The sequence below is a fragment of the Trachemys scripta genome, chromosome 5, assembly GCF_013100865.1.
Source record: "Trachemys scripta elegans isolate TJP31775 chromosome 5, CAS_Tse_1.0, whole genome shotgun sequence".
Lineage (NCBI taxonomy): Eukaryota > Metazoa > Chordata > Testudines > Emydidae > Trachemys > Trachemys scripta.
Genome location: NC_048302.1, coordinates 42,391,937 through 42,404,638, shown reverse-complemented (window position 1 = coordinate 42,404,638; position 12,702 = coordinate 42,391,937).

Here is a 12,702-nt window from a genome sequence, read left to right as displayed (position 1 = left end):
TGAGCTTTATTCTGCTGTCAAGTTTGTATCTTTACAAAGCCATTCTGTACTGTGGAGTGCTTCCTTTCATCCGTTCCCTTCAACAATGTGGCATAATTTTGTTGGTCCTTAAGATCAATGAATTTGAAATTAGAGAGAATCTTTCATGAGCTTTTTTTCAGAAAATTAACTCACTACATTAAAACCTTCTTCTGAATTTTGTTCAGTAAGTAAAGCAATTTCTATTTGATTATTATCAGCAAAACAGTAAAACATAATTCATCATTCTGCATGAAAAATAAAGACAGCTTACTACATTTCACTCCAAATTAAACCAACTATACAATATTTCATAAGTTACTGCAGAAGTAGAATTTTTTTTGTAAACTATTCAATATGCCTAAAAAGAATATATCAGTAAATATAATCTCCTTTCTATAGTTAAATACTGGAAGTTTGGAGGCAGGTTTCAGCAAAGTCATTATTCATATCTTAATTCTCAAATAAACAAAAGCTTCAGCCAAGCAATTTTGTTCAGCTACTTGAAAATATGAGAGAACAGATGAGCTAGTGGTTAGGGCACTAGCGCAGAACTGGGGAGTCCTGTGTTTAACTTCCTGCTCTGCCTTGGACCAGTCACTTAGTCTCTCTAAGTCTCTGATCTCCATTTGTAAAATGGGATAACATCGTTTTCCTTCTTCATGGGGTGATGTGAGGATAAATACATTGAAGATTATGAGGAGCTCAGATACTATGTTAAGGGAGACCATATAAGTACTTTATATAGATGTGTTTTAGTTCCAGTATTGCAGTTTGTAAACCATTCTTGCTACCAGAGAGAATTGTGCAATAGATGGAGCTGGGTGCTTAGTTTGGCTTCCAGGTTCCTCTTTTTCTGGGTTCCATAGAACCATAGAGTTTAAGGCCAGAAGTACCACACAGAAGTCATACACTAAACCCAACAACCAAAATTAGACCAAGGAATTACAACCCACAGGAGATTAGAGTCCAGTAGAACCTCACAGTTATGAACACCAGAGTTATGAACTGACCAGTTAACCATACACGTCATTTGGAACTGGAAGTACACAATCAGGCAACAGCAGAGACCAAAAAAAAAAAAAAAAAAAACCAAAAAGCAAATACAATGCATTGTTGTGTTAAATATAAACTACTAAAAATAAAGGGAAAGCAGCATTTTTCTTCTACACAGTAAGTTCCAAAGCTGTACTAAGTTCATATTCAGTTTTAAACTTTTGAAAGAACCACTATAATATTTTGTTGAGAGTTGAATATTCCCAACGTGCTTGTAACTCTGAAATTCTACTGTATTAGGCAGAAAATAGAAGGGACTGAAGGTTCACCAATGGCCAAGGCCCCTTCAATGGCAAGTAGTAAGTGAGATATATGGAGGGCTGGTCTTCACTATGGGAAGATCCACAATGCTGCAATCAATGCAGCAGGAGTCAATTTAGCAGATCTAGTGAAGGCCTGCTAAATTGACAGCAGAGCGCTCTCCAGTCAACTCCAGTACTCCGCTTCTCTGAGAAGAGTAAGGTAAGTCACCCAGAGAACGTCTCCCATCAACACAGTGCAGTGAAGACACCAGGGTAAGTCGACCTCATGCCGGTATTCAAGTAGCTGGAGTATCGTAACTTAGGTCGACTTACCCTGGTAATGAAGACATAAATTAGAAGGAATGCCCTGGGATGCAACATACTGCCTCACATCATCAGAAGTAACCCGGTCATACAATCCTATTCATACATGTGCTCAGCTATCTTGTTAAATTAATTGTTTTCTTCTGTAACTCCTATTGGGAAGCTATTACAAAACCTCACTCCCTGATGGTTAAAAACTACCTCATTTCCATCCATTCCTCCTCTCATAAAAAAGGCCATCCAATCATTCTAGTAGCTCTTCTCTGAACCTTTTCCAGTTTGAATTTCTCTTTCTTGAACATGGGTGACTGGCGCTATACACAGTATTCCAGATGAAGTCATTAGTAGGATTAGCTTCAGGTCTAGTCAGATATGTCATTTCTACTTGCCTTATTTTTGGATGTTGATCAGCTGCAAACTTCCCTTTTTGGGGACTCATTTTCTATAATCCTTCAAGTCAGGGATAGCACTCCTGAACCTTTTAGCAATTCAGTCTCTCTTCCTAAAATTGCTAACTACTCTCAGACTTAGCTGCCTCCGATAGCCCGCTTGCAGATAACTTTTGAGTTTCTTTTTTCAGGATCTAACTTGTAAAGGGAAATATTTGCCGCATTAAAATTGATGCTGACTTTTTTTTATTTCAGGTTTTACCTCTGTGACTTTGTGCCTATAGATATAAACTGAATCACTCTGCAAACAGCCCTGGAAGGCTTTATACCAGAGACCCCTCTCCACTTTTCCCTTAGCCTTGGGGCTAGTAATTTGCTGCAGAACACAGTGTTTACCTCCATTCCCCACTATGCTGGTTCATCTGGAAGAGATGTGCAAGGGTAAAAAAAGAGAGAGATGGCAAATAAGCCCCAATTCCCTATACCTCTAACAGTGAAAACCGATTACATCTGAGTTTGGGTTTTCTGTGGGTGGTATCACTTTCATCTTAGGGTGTATATTTGTTCTCTCTCTTTGGGTATGATTTTTCAAGAGCTATGAAGACCTATTTTCAAACGGACTTTGGCACAAAGTGTCTGGTCTTAATCAGTGAAGTCAATGGGAGCTTTGCCATCTTGGTGTATTCTTCCAAGATTCTGACTGTACGAAGGCTTTAGAAAGACATTCTATATTCTGTCTTGATAGTGGTAAGATCTGGTCTTTTTATATTGTTTTATAGAAGCACACTTATCATTGACAAGAAGGTGATTGCCCATTTCACATGCCTTTTACTTAGCTGTATCTGAGAAAGTAGTGGATATGAGTGCAATAAAAAATGTGACTTGTTTAATGAACTCCCAGTTTTAAAATAGACTGTTTGTTCCTACCAAATGCCATTAATAACTAGAAAATAAATCAAACATTTTTAAACACATTAATATGTTAGCAAGGAGTTTAATAAAATGATTTAAAATTGTATCCAGGACATATTGTAACTGATTTTTTAAAAGGTGGAGGGAGAATTGGTTACAGTGACATATAGAACAAAATTTGCTCAGTTCCACCACCAAAGATAAAGGAAAAATGTAATAGGGTCTTCTTTTTGTCCTGATCGACTTTGAAAAGGAAAGACACAATGCAAAAATAAACTAAGGAAAGAGCTGCTAGAGTAGAAATCTGTGAGTTTATTCACAATCAGAAAAAAATAAGAACCTAACAATCAAGAAATATGATATATTTCAGCTTTTATGATAAAGTGAGCAGACTTGTTAATGAAGTGAGTTACTCTATTGTCTGCCATTGAAACTCCTCATCAGTATCCTCCCACAAGTCATGGATACCTACATTAATCACAGTGGAATCATTACTAGGTAAAAATTGTAACCATGGCTCCAGACGCTACATAACAGCTCTCAGTACTGCATTTTACAGCAAAATCTCAGAAAGGGCAGACTCTTATACATGTCATCATAGTGTTCATGCCTTGATTCCTGAACTTGCTGATTAAACGTTGCTGAACATCTTCCCTCCAGTCTCTCCCTTGTTTGCTTTTATTTCCTCTGAAGACTTGGACCTCTGTTCTTTGCATCTCCTGCCATGGCTAGAAATTTTGCTTCTTGGTTCTCTCAAGCTGCCACGTCCAATAATCACACACAGAAAATGCTTATGCAAGCCAGTTGGCTTGGTTTTCTGTCCTAAGGGAAGAGTGCATCTGTTTTTTGGATTAAATCATTCTTATAAAGTCATGCCTATTTAGTTGACAGAAAAAAATACATAATTTAAAGCTCTCATTTGTTCTTGTGTTAAAGGATTTCAGAGGTTTAATTCACCCTGGTTTTACCCTTGTCGAGAAATAAAAATTTAAAGTTCATTATGGTGATCCAATCTCTCCTTTTGTCTTGGTTAGATAGACAATAAGCTTTTAGACAGAGATGTTGAGTTCTCTGAACAAGACTCCAAAAGCTTGCAAGCTATCTGTTGTTTTCCCAGCAGGCTTGTTCTTCTGCATGAGACTAATAAAGTTAGATTAGCACCCATCAAATGCTCAGTGAAGACAATGCAAAAAGAGAGATACACAATGATGCCAAAAGTTCACACCTTTCTAAGCCAAGAGAGTTGCTAAGTAAGGTAGCATTCTGGAAGAGATCACCGTATCATTTCAAATGTGATTATATTTTGGGGCAGGATTATACAGTAAGTCTGGGACATGAGTTCATGATAGAGAGACTGAGAAGAAAAGTCCATGGAATGAACAACAAAATAGCTTTTTAAATTGTATTTTTAAGGATCTTGGGCTGAAATCCTCAAAAGTATTTAGACTCCTAACTTCCATGTATTTCAATGGGCTGTAGAGATTTCTAAAGAACTAGAGGAGAAGCCTGAACAAGGTTGAGTGGCCTAATAGACTCTTATTTGAAGAGGCATTATTAACTAGTCTTAGAGCATCGATCTCGGAAGCAGAAACTCCTAGATGACTACTGTGAACTGTACTACCTTGAATAAGTCATTTTTACCTCTGCATTTTAATATATTCAGTTCTGAAATAGTAACTCATAGTTTCTATTACTCATAGATATTACTCATGGTACTGTGAAGCTCAGTGACCAGGTATAAAAGAATATGCTGAGACCTATAAATGATAGGATTTATATAATATTAGTAAGACTAGTTTTTATTCATATTAAATAATTAATATGACAATTGCAGGGAGTTTATTTTAACTCCTTTTAGTTAACCTTTAATTTTCAAAATCCCATAGTGATAAATCTCATTATTTTTCTGGAGTATAAGACTATGGTAGTGCTCTCTTTTGTCTGGTGACTTGATCCCTATTTACTGGTTGGATTTCAGGGTCTGTATGTATAACTATTCTCTCAGTTGTAGAGAGATTATGTTGGATGTAATGTCTGTTGAGAATTTCAGTCAATTTTTTTTCCTGAGGCAATCAAGGTAATGATCCAGGTGTGTGGTTTTATCCATTGCAGAATGTCCAGTCAGATTATTCTTTTTTCTGTTGGTTGGGGATGTGATAGTTGTGGGTGGTGTCATCTTTGTGGGGAAAGAATTCCTTGAGGTGGTGTTGATGGAAGAATTCTTCTAGTTCTTCATATGTTATGATGGCATCAGGTTCTGTAATGGGGCAGAAGTTCAGTCTCTTGGAGAGCACAGATACTTCAGTTCTTGATAGGTTGATAATGTTGGGGTGTTGTGTAGTGTTCACCACCTCCAGGAGAAACCAAGACACCGTGACCCACCATGTGTACTATTGCTTGTGGAGTTGTAGTTGATTCACTTTTTGTTTTTGCGGTGGATGGCTATCATCAGGGGGGTTTTAGATAGCTGTTTTAGGTTTCTTGGATGATCTCCAGGTAGGTTTCCTGTTTTGTTTTTTTCTTTGTGTGTGTGGGAGCACATGGTGATTTTTTATTTTTTTTTGGTGTATGTAAGGTTCAGGATATTATTCCTTGAATGTAGACATATCTCCACTGCTATGATGATAAATTTCAAGATTCATGGGGCATACACATGCCTATCACATTAACTTATCCAGTGCAACAAATACACCAGTAACAACCAGACAATCAGTATGCTCTCGGATTAACTCTCCCCAAAAAATGATAAAAGACAAAAACACCATATCACCCCAAGTGAACACTTTTTCACAAAGTGATCACTTCATATCTGATCTTTCAATATTTGGCCTCAGAAGAAATCTTCAGAAGGCAAACCAGAATTTCTTTCAAAAAAATCCATTATTAATTCTGTTCTACACATGAATTTGGCCCTGAATTGCTGCGCAAGCAGCAGGGCTATGGCAGCTCAGCGCATGCCCACCTGCCAAAATTTAGGCACCTCAGGGACTTTATCAGTGGAAACTTAGGCACCTACAGGATTATGTGGCAGCTGAGCAGTGGTTTTGTGAATGCCTGTGGTGCCTAAATGTTGGACTTATTTGCTGAAAGTGGCAGGTAGCTAAGTCTCTCTTGTGAATCTATCCCACAGTGTTGTGCAAAGAACACACATGATATAAGGTAAAGTCCATGCATTTTAAACTGTTGATTGGGTTAATAACCCTCACACATTTTTCATAAGCTCTGAAAGTCCATTAGTAGTGAGAATAACAAGTAAAAATGTTCAGAACTGGAAAACTATTTTGATTGCACCATATTTTGTATAGTTGTCTAATTTTGAAACTCTGAAGAAGTTTTATATTTTCAAAATTAATTAATGTGAAGACAGGAACTGCTTTTAAAAATTTCATTCCTCAAAACTATGTGGTATAGGAATGTATTCCTCTGTCAATTATACTTCATTATTATTGAATATAAAAATGTATTGTTCCATTACATGGAAAATTGCCATTGAAGTATTTCACAACTTCAAGAAAGATTACTGTACATAGTTAAATTATGGAAAGACCTTTCATGGTTCAGTAAATGGAAATAATTTGTATTTGAAATCTAGTCAGAAAAATATGTAAGCAGGAAGATAAGTGGATTGAACACTGTAGGGGGAAAAAAATCAGCAGACAATTTTGATAAAGGCAGGGGGGGAGGGGAGAACTTAAGATACACTGGCTGGAAAATAAACTCCCTTCCATAAAAGGAAAAAAGAACAACAAACCTTGCTTCAATCCGATTAGTTTAGGGTCAGTGTAGAGGAGCTTTCTCATGATTTGTAGGCACTTTTCTTTAACCTGTGTGTGAGTCCGATTGTGACTTTGATTGTGTTTCCTGTTCAGGGGAGTTAGGACCCTTTTTGAACCCTTACATGGGCTACCCACAGTATGCAGGAAAACAGGTGAGGCTAGGTGCCTGCTTACTCCAATACCAGAGTAGGAGAATGGAGACTGGGGCAAGAGAGAGTGGGGAATGAGTGGAGCTTTGACTGAACACACTGTCCTACCCTAACCCCTAATGCCTAACCCCTAAGCCGCCTGTCCCCTAGAGGTATCATTGGCCCAGAGCTATGCACCTCTGGTCCCCATACAATGCATGGGGAGAACTTGGCACCTAAGGGTATGTCTACACTACAAAATTATTCTGATTTTACAGAAGTCGATTTTTGGGAACAGATTGTATAAAGTAGAGTGCATGCGTCCACACTAAGCACATTAATATTAATTAATAGAACCTTGGCAAGCGTCGACTTTCGGAGTGGTGCACTGTGGTAGCTATCCCACAGTTCCTGCAGTCCCCGCTGCCCATTGGAATTCTGGGTTGAGCTCCCAATGCCTGATGGGGCCAAAAATTTGTCACGGGTGGTTATGGATAAATGTCATCAGTCAACCCCCCCGCCGTGAAAGCAACAGCAGACAATCATTTCGCGCCCTTTTCCTTGGATTGCCCGAGCAGACGTCATAGCACGGCAAGCATGGAGCCCGTTCAGCCTTTTTTCACTGTCACCGTATGTCTGCTGGATGCTGCTGACAGACGCGGTACTACAGTGCTACACAGCAGCAGCTGCAGCTCCTTGCCTTTGCAAGTTAGCAAAGATGGTTACCAGTCACACTGTACCATCTGCTGCTTTGCAAGTTGGCAAAGACGATTACCAGTCATACTGTACCGTCTGCTGCTGTCATGGGTGCTCCTGGCTGGCCTCCGTGAGGTCGGTCGGAGGCGCCTAGACAAAAATGGGAATGACTCCCCAGGTTATTCTCTTTTTTAAGTTTTGTCTAATGGAGATTCAGTGCTGCCTAGAATATCAGGCAAGCCTACTAAAGAACCACAGATGCAAGCGGCCACTCCAGGTCAGAGCCCCAGACATCCCGCAGAAATGATGAGCTGCATGCCATTCTAGGGGGTGCCCATACAACAAACCCACCCATTGCTTCCCTCCTCCTCAACCCCTCCTGGGCTACTTTGGCAGTTATCCCCCCATTTGTGTGATGAAGTAATAAAGAATGCATGAATTTGAAACAACACTGACTTTATTGCCTCTGCAAGCAGAGATCAAAGGGGGGAGGGGAGGGCGGTTGGCTTACAGGGAAGTAGAGTGAACCACCATTCTCACTTGCTCAGCCTATAGTCTGTCCTTCATGGCCTTGGAGATTTTTTCAAATGTTTTGGCATTCTGTCTTTTGGAACGGAGTTCTGATAGCACGGATTTGTCTCCCCATACAGCAATCAGATCCAGTACCTCCTGTACGGCCCATGCTGGAGCTCTTTTTTGATTCTGGGACTGCATGGTTACCTGTGCTGATCAGCTCTCCACGCTGGGCAAACAGGAAATTAAATTCAAAAGTTTGCGGGGTGTTTCCTGTCTACCTGGCCAATGCATTCGAGTTCAGATTGCTGTCCAGAGCGGTCACAATGGTACACTGTGGGATAGCTCCCGGAGGCCAATACTGTCAAATTGCGTTCACACTAACCCTAATTCAAACCGACAATGTCGATTTCACGCTACTCCCTTCGTCGGGGAGGAGTACAGAAATCGATTTTAAGAGCCCTTTATGTTGACAAAAATGGCTTCGTTGTGTGGACGGGTGCAGGGTTAATTCGATTTAATGCTGCTAAATTCGACCTAAACTCGTAGTGTAAACCAGGCCTTAGAAAACCAGTAGCTGAAACCATCTCTCTCGGCCTCCTGAAGTATTTTGTCTTGAAAATGTCAAAATTAAACTTTACATTTGCTTCAGAATTTTATCTCTTAGTTTTCTTTTATTTTTTAACCACAACAATTTGGCAAAATTGACATGAATTTGTGAAATGTTTCAATATTGCTAAATCTGCATTTTTCAATGAAAAAAAATTCTATGCAAAATGTTTTACTCAATTCTGCTTTACAGTACTTAAAAATTCTTGGCCTCATTCTGGCTCAAATTATTCTCTCCTACTGAAATCAACAATAAAACAAATATATTTCTCTCTCTCTCTATCTCTCTCATCATGTTAAAAGATTAGGCACTGGAATGACATAATCACTGATTCCATCTGTCTGGAAGTTTTGCATATAAACATGTCATGTGTCTGCATTGTTTCACAGGACATGGCTTTTATAGGAACCCTTTGGTTAATTCAGTCCTATTAATACTCCCACTCTCATTACTTTCCATCATATAAAACATGACGGTTCATTTGCTGGTATTGTATACCTGGGCTGGTTCCCTCATGCTCAATGATGCACAACTCCTTCCTGCCATGACCTTCCTTTTACTTCTTCTTGGATAACCACTGACTCTGGAGCATCCAAAACAATCAAAACTTTTCAGAACAGCAACAAAGGGAAACTTAATTTTAACAATTTTTTTTATTTATGCTGGCAAATTGGCAACTTGTCATGGTCCAACTCACAGAAGGAGTTTGAATGGGAGATAAGCCTCATAAATTGCATTTGATACTCCGTTTACCAATCATGCTTCAAGCTGGGTTTTATAAAATGCATATAATTTAAAAATTGCTACTTTTTTGTTGCTGTTGTTTGAATGTGGCAGTTTCTCAAATTGTAACAAATGTGTTCAAAATTCCCCAGCAGCTGCGGGAAAATGGACACCAAAGAAATGAATTTATGAAATCAGATTGCATGGCAATTTCCAAAGAGAATGTGATGGGTCTTTTCAGTCCAAAAAAAACTGAAGGAAAAAGATAAAGTCTAATACACCTCTACCCCAATATAACGCAACCCAATATAACACAAATTTGGATATAAAGTGATAAAACAGTGCTCTGGGGGGTGAGGCTGCGCACTCCGGCGGATCAAAGCAAGTTCAATATAACGCGGTTTCACCTATAACGTGATAAGATTTTTTGGCTCCAGAGGACAGCGTTATATCGGGGTAGAGGTGTATTACACTCTGAAAGAAAAATAAAACCCTCACAAACAATGGCCATGCTTTAACTATATCTTCTTAAAAATATTAATACAACAAACTTTTAAAGGATAACAAATATATTTCAGGAAAAAAATAGAGCTCATGCTTGATTAGGAGAATCTACCATATGTATTAAATGCAAGAGTCTGATCAGTATGAAAAAAAATTGTGATCAGTACCTCAGCAAACTATCATCATGTTTCTATCCTCCCTTTTTGAAGCAAGCCAAACAAGAAATTAGCAAAGCCATCTCCTAACTCCATCTGTCAATTGCCAGTACCCTGGACTCCTCTGAAACAGGTTTCAGGTAAGAAACAGCAGGTTCTGGTTAATGATCTTTTCCTCTCATAGGTAAAGGGGAGCAATGTGAGTAGACCTTTCTGTGGCTTTTGATACTACTGATCACTATCCGGATGTCCCACCTTCATCATCTTCAGGAATTAATGGAAAAACTCTAAAATAGCTCACATTATTCCTCTCATCCAGACATAGTCATTATCAGCAAAGTCCTTGCCCACAGAGTCCTACAATGCTGCTGCTTTTCTCCTACATAATTTGATATCTATATGAAGTTGTGGCGAGAGCTGGTGAAACAACATGAGTAGAAAAACCAGCAGTATGCAGGTGACACCCAGTTCTGAATCCCTTTATGATAAATGTAAATTGTACCATCTCAAAGCCTTGCCAAAATGAGCATCTGAATGAAGCGAGGCAGAGATAGCTGAACCCCAAGCAAAACTGAGATGATGTTAATGAGAAGAAATCACTTTCTTTTCTCTGCAACATCTCTTCTCCATCCCCCACACTTACAAGCTCATCTGCTTTCAGACCATAGTCTTGGGGAACTTTTGATTCCTATTACCCAAAATAACCATGCCACAAAAACTGCCCACTTCTATCTTGTGAATGAACTGAATATTGCACCACATCCAATTAGCCAAAGACCTGGTCATGGCTCTCCACACATTTTGTGCTCTTCTGTCTTGATTATTGCAATAGTTTAAAGGTAGGAATGAAACGACACTCTGAAAAGCTCTAGCTGGCACAAAATGCAGCAGCCCATCTGCTCAGCAAGACCGGTTGAAATGAATACATCAGCTGGTGCTATGCTATCTGTGCTGGCTCCCCATTGAATGCAGACCAGTCCAAGGTTGCTGTCCTGGTGAAGTCCATTTTGGAATTGATCCTAGCAATTTGAGGGAGTGCCTCTTAAACCATTCCCTGGTCCAGCCACACTCTACAAGCATACAGTTGTGCAGCCATTTAGGACTCCCTGTGTCAGAAGTACTTGTGAAACCTGCTCTTGAGCAACTGGAATGGTGTTTGTCATCAAATTTATATATGAATTATTACAGGACATTAATCTGTAATAATTGTTAATGACATAGTTTGACGCAATAAAGCTTCCCCCATCTAGATGTTACTTGTAATAAAGAAATATTGTTTTAAATGTAAATTTCTTTTCTATTTTTTTTTGTCTAATAGTTTGTGAGTGGTGTCAGGTGTAGTTGGTACCCTTTCAACTTACCCTATTTAAAATAAAGCAAACATGCATACAAATTTTAACAAACATGAGTAGGTCGGTTTAGGTCAATAAGACTACTCACATGTGTGATGAGAAACATGCACATAAGAATTTGCAGGTTTAAATTTCCTTGGGTGAAACTTGAGAGGTGGCATAGTGGGCTACTATGCTATAATTTTCCTCTGTATCCTCCTGTAACTGGAGAAGAGGAAGGGCTGAAGGACAGACAAAACACCCTCATGTGCTAGCACTTGCTTTATATAAAGTGCAAACACATAATAAACCAACAAGAAGACATTTCCCAAGTTGTTTGTTCAGGCTTCGTTGGAATAGGGATGCTGTTGTTTCGGAAGATATAGGTCTCAGGAGAACCCAGCTTTGGCCCATAGGAAAGCATTCACAGTAACTTCCAGGAAAAAAATGTTCTCGGTTTCTTTTTTTCTTGGCAGCAAGTATTTTGTCTGATTTTCAGAATACAGCTAGAATTTTAACTTACTTGTTTTCAGCCAACACAAAGGGCCCACAGAAGGCCTGGTCTGCTACATGTGTGTTATAGTTACAAGATGCAGAGCTGGAAAACTCCATACTTTACCCAAGTAAGCTGTACTCCCCTCATGTAACCTTAACTTCACAGGTGGTGGAGATTGCACCCACCCTCACCTTTAATATGGAGTTGAACGTAAGGAGAACCCAATCACAATATGTGATACAGGGTTTTATCCAAGTTGGCTCTTTTCAAGGCTGCTTGAATGAAGGAGCATCAACATTTTGAAGATGTAAAATCTCTATGGTGCAGACCCACATGTTGCATTAAAAGGTGTTCAAAAGGTATGTCACTTCCATGCTGAAAAATTGCATTGTCCCGTATCAGTGGTATCATTACATGTGACAACTGCCCTTTCTTATTTGCTTGAATTCTGACCTCCTCTACACTGGCAAAAATGAAACCAGTAATTCACTTCCAGGTCAACTACTCCAGTAGCAGTGGTGATGAAAACGGAGGTGTACAGAAGGCTCTGGTGTTTGGGTTTGTTCACATAGTGTTAAAAATGTCTGAGCACACTCTCCACTACAGCTTCCCAATTGCTAGTGTCAGTGAATTACAGGCCTCATTTTTTTGTCAATGTAGACACCACCTCATGACAGCTTTTATGATAGCTTTGTTCGGTGCCTTTGTAGTTGTCTGTTTGTCTCTTGGGCTCTCTCTCTATTTCCGAATATCACTGTATAAATTGTTTTAAATCTGTACACCAGTTTTATTTATTAAATTTTCCAGCTCAGAAAGCTAAGTGCTTGAA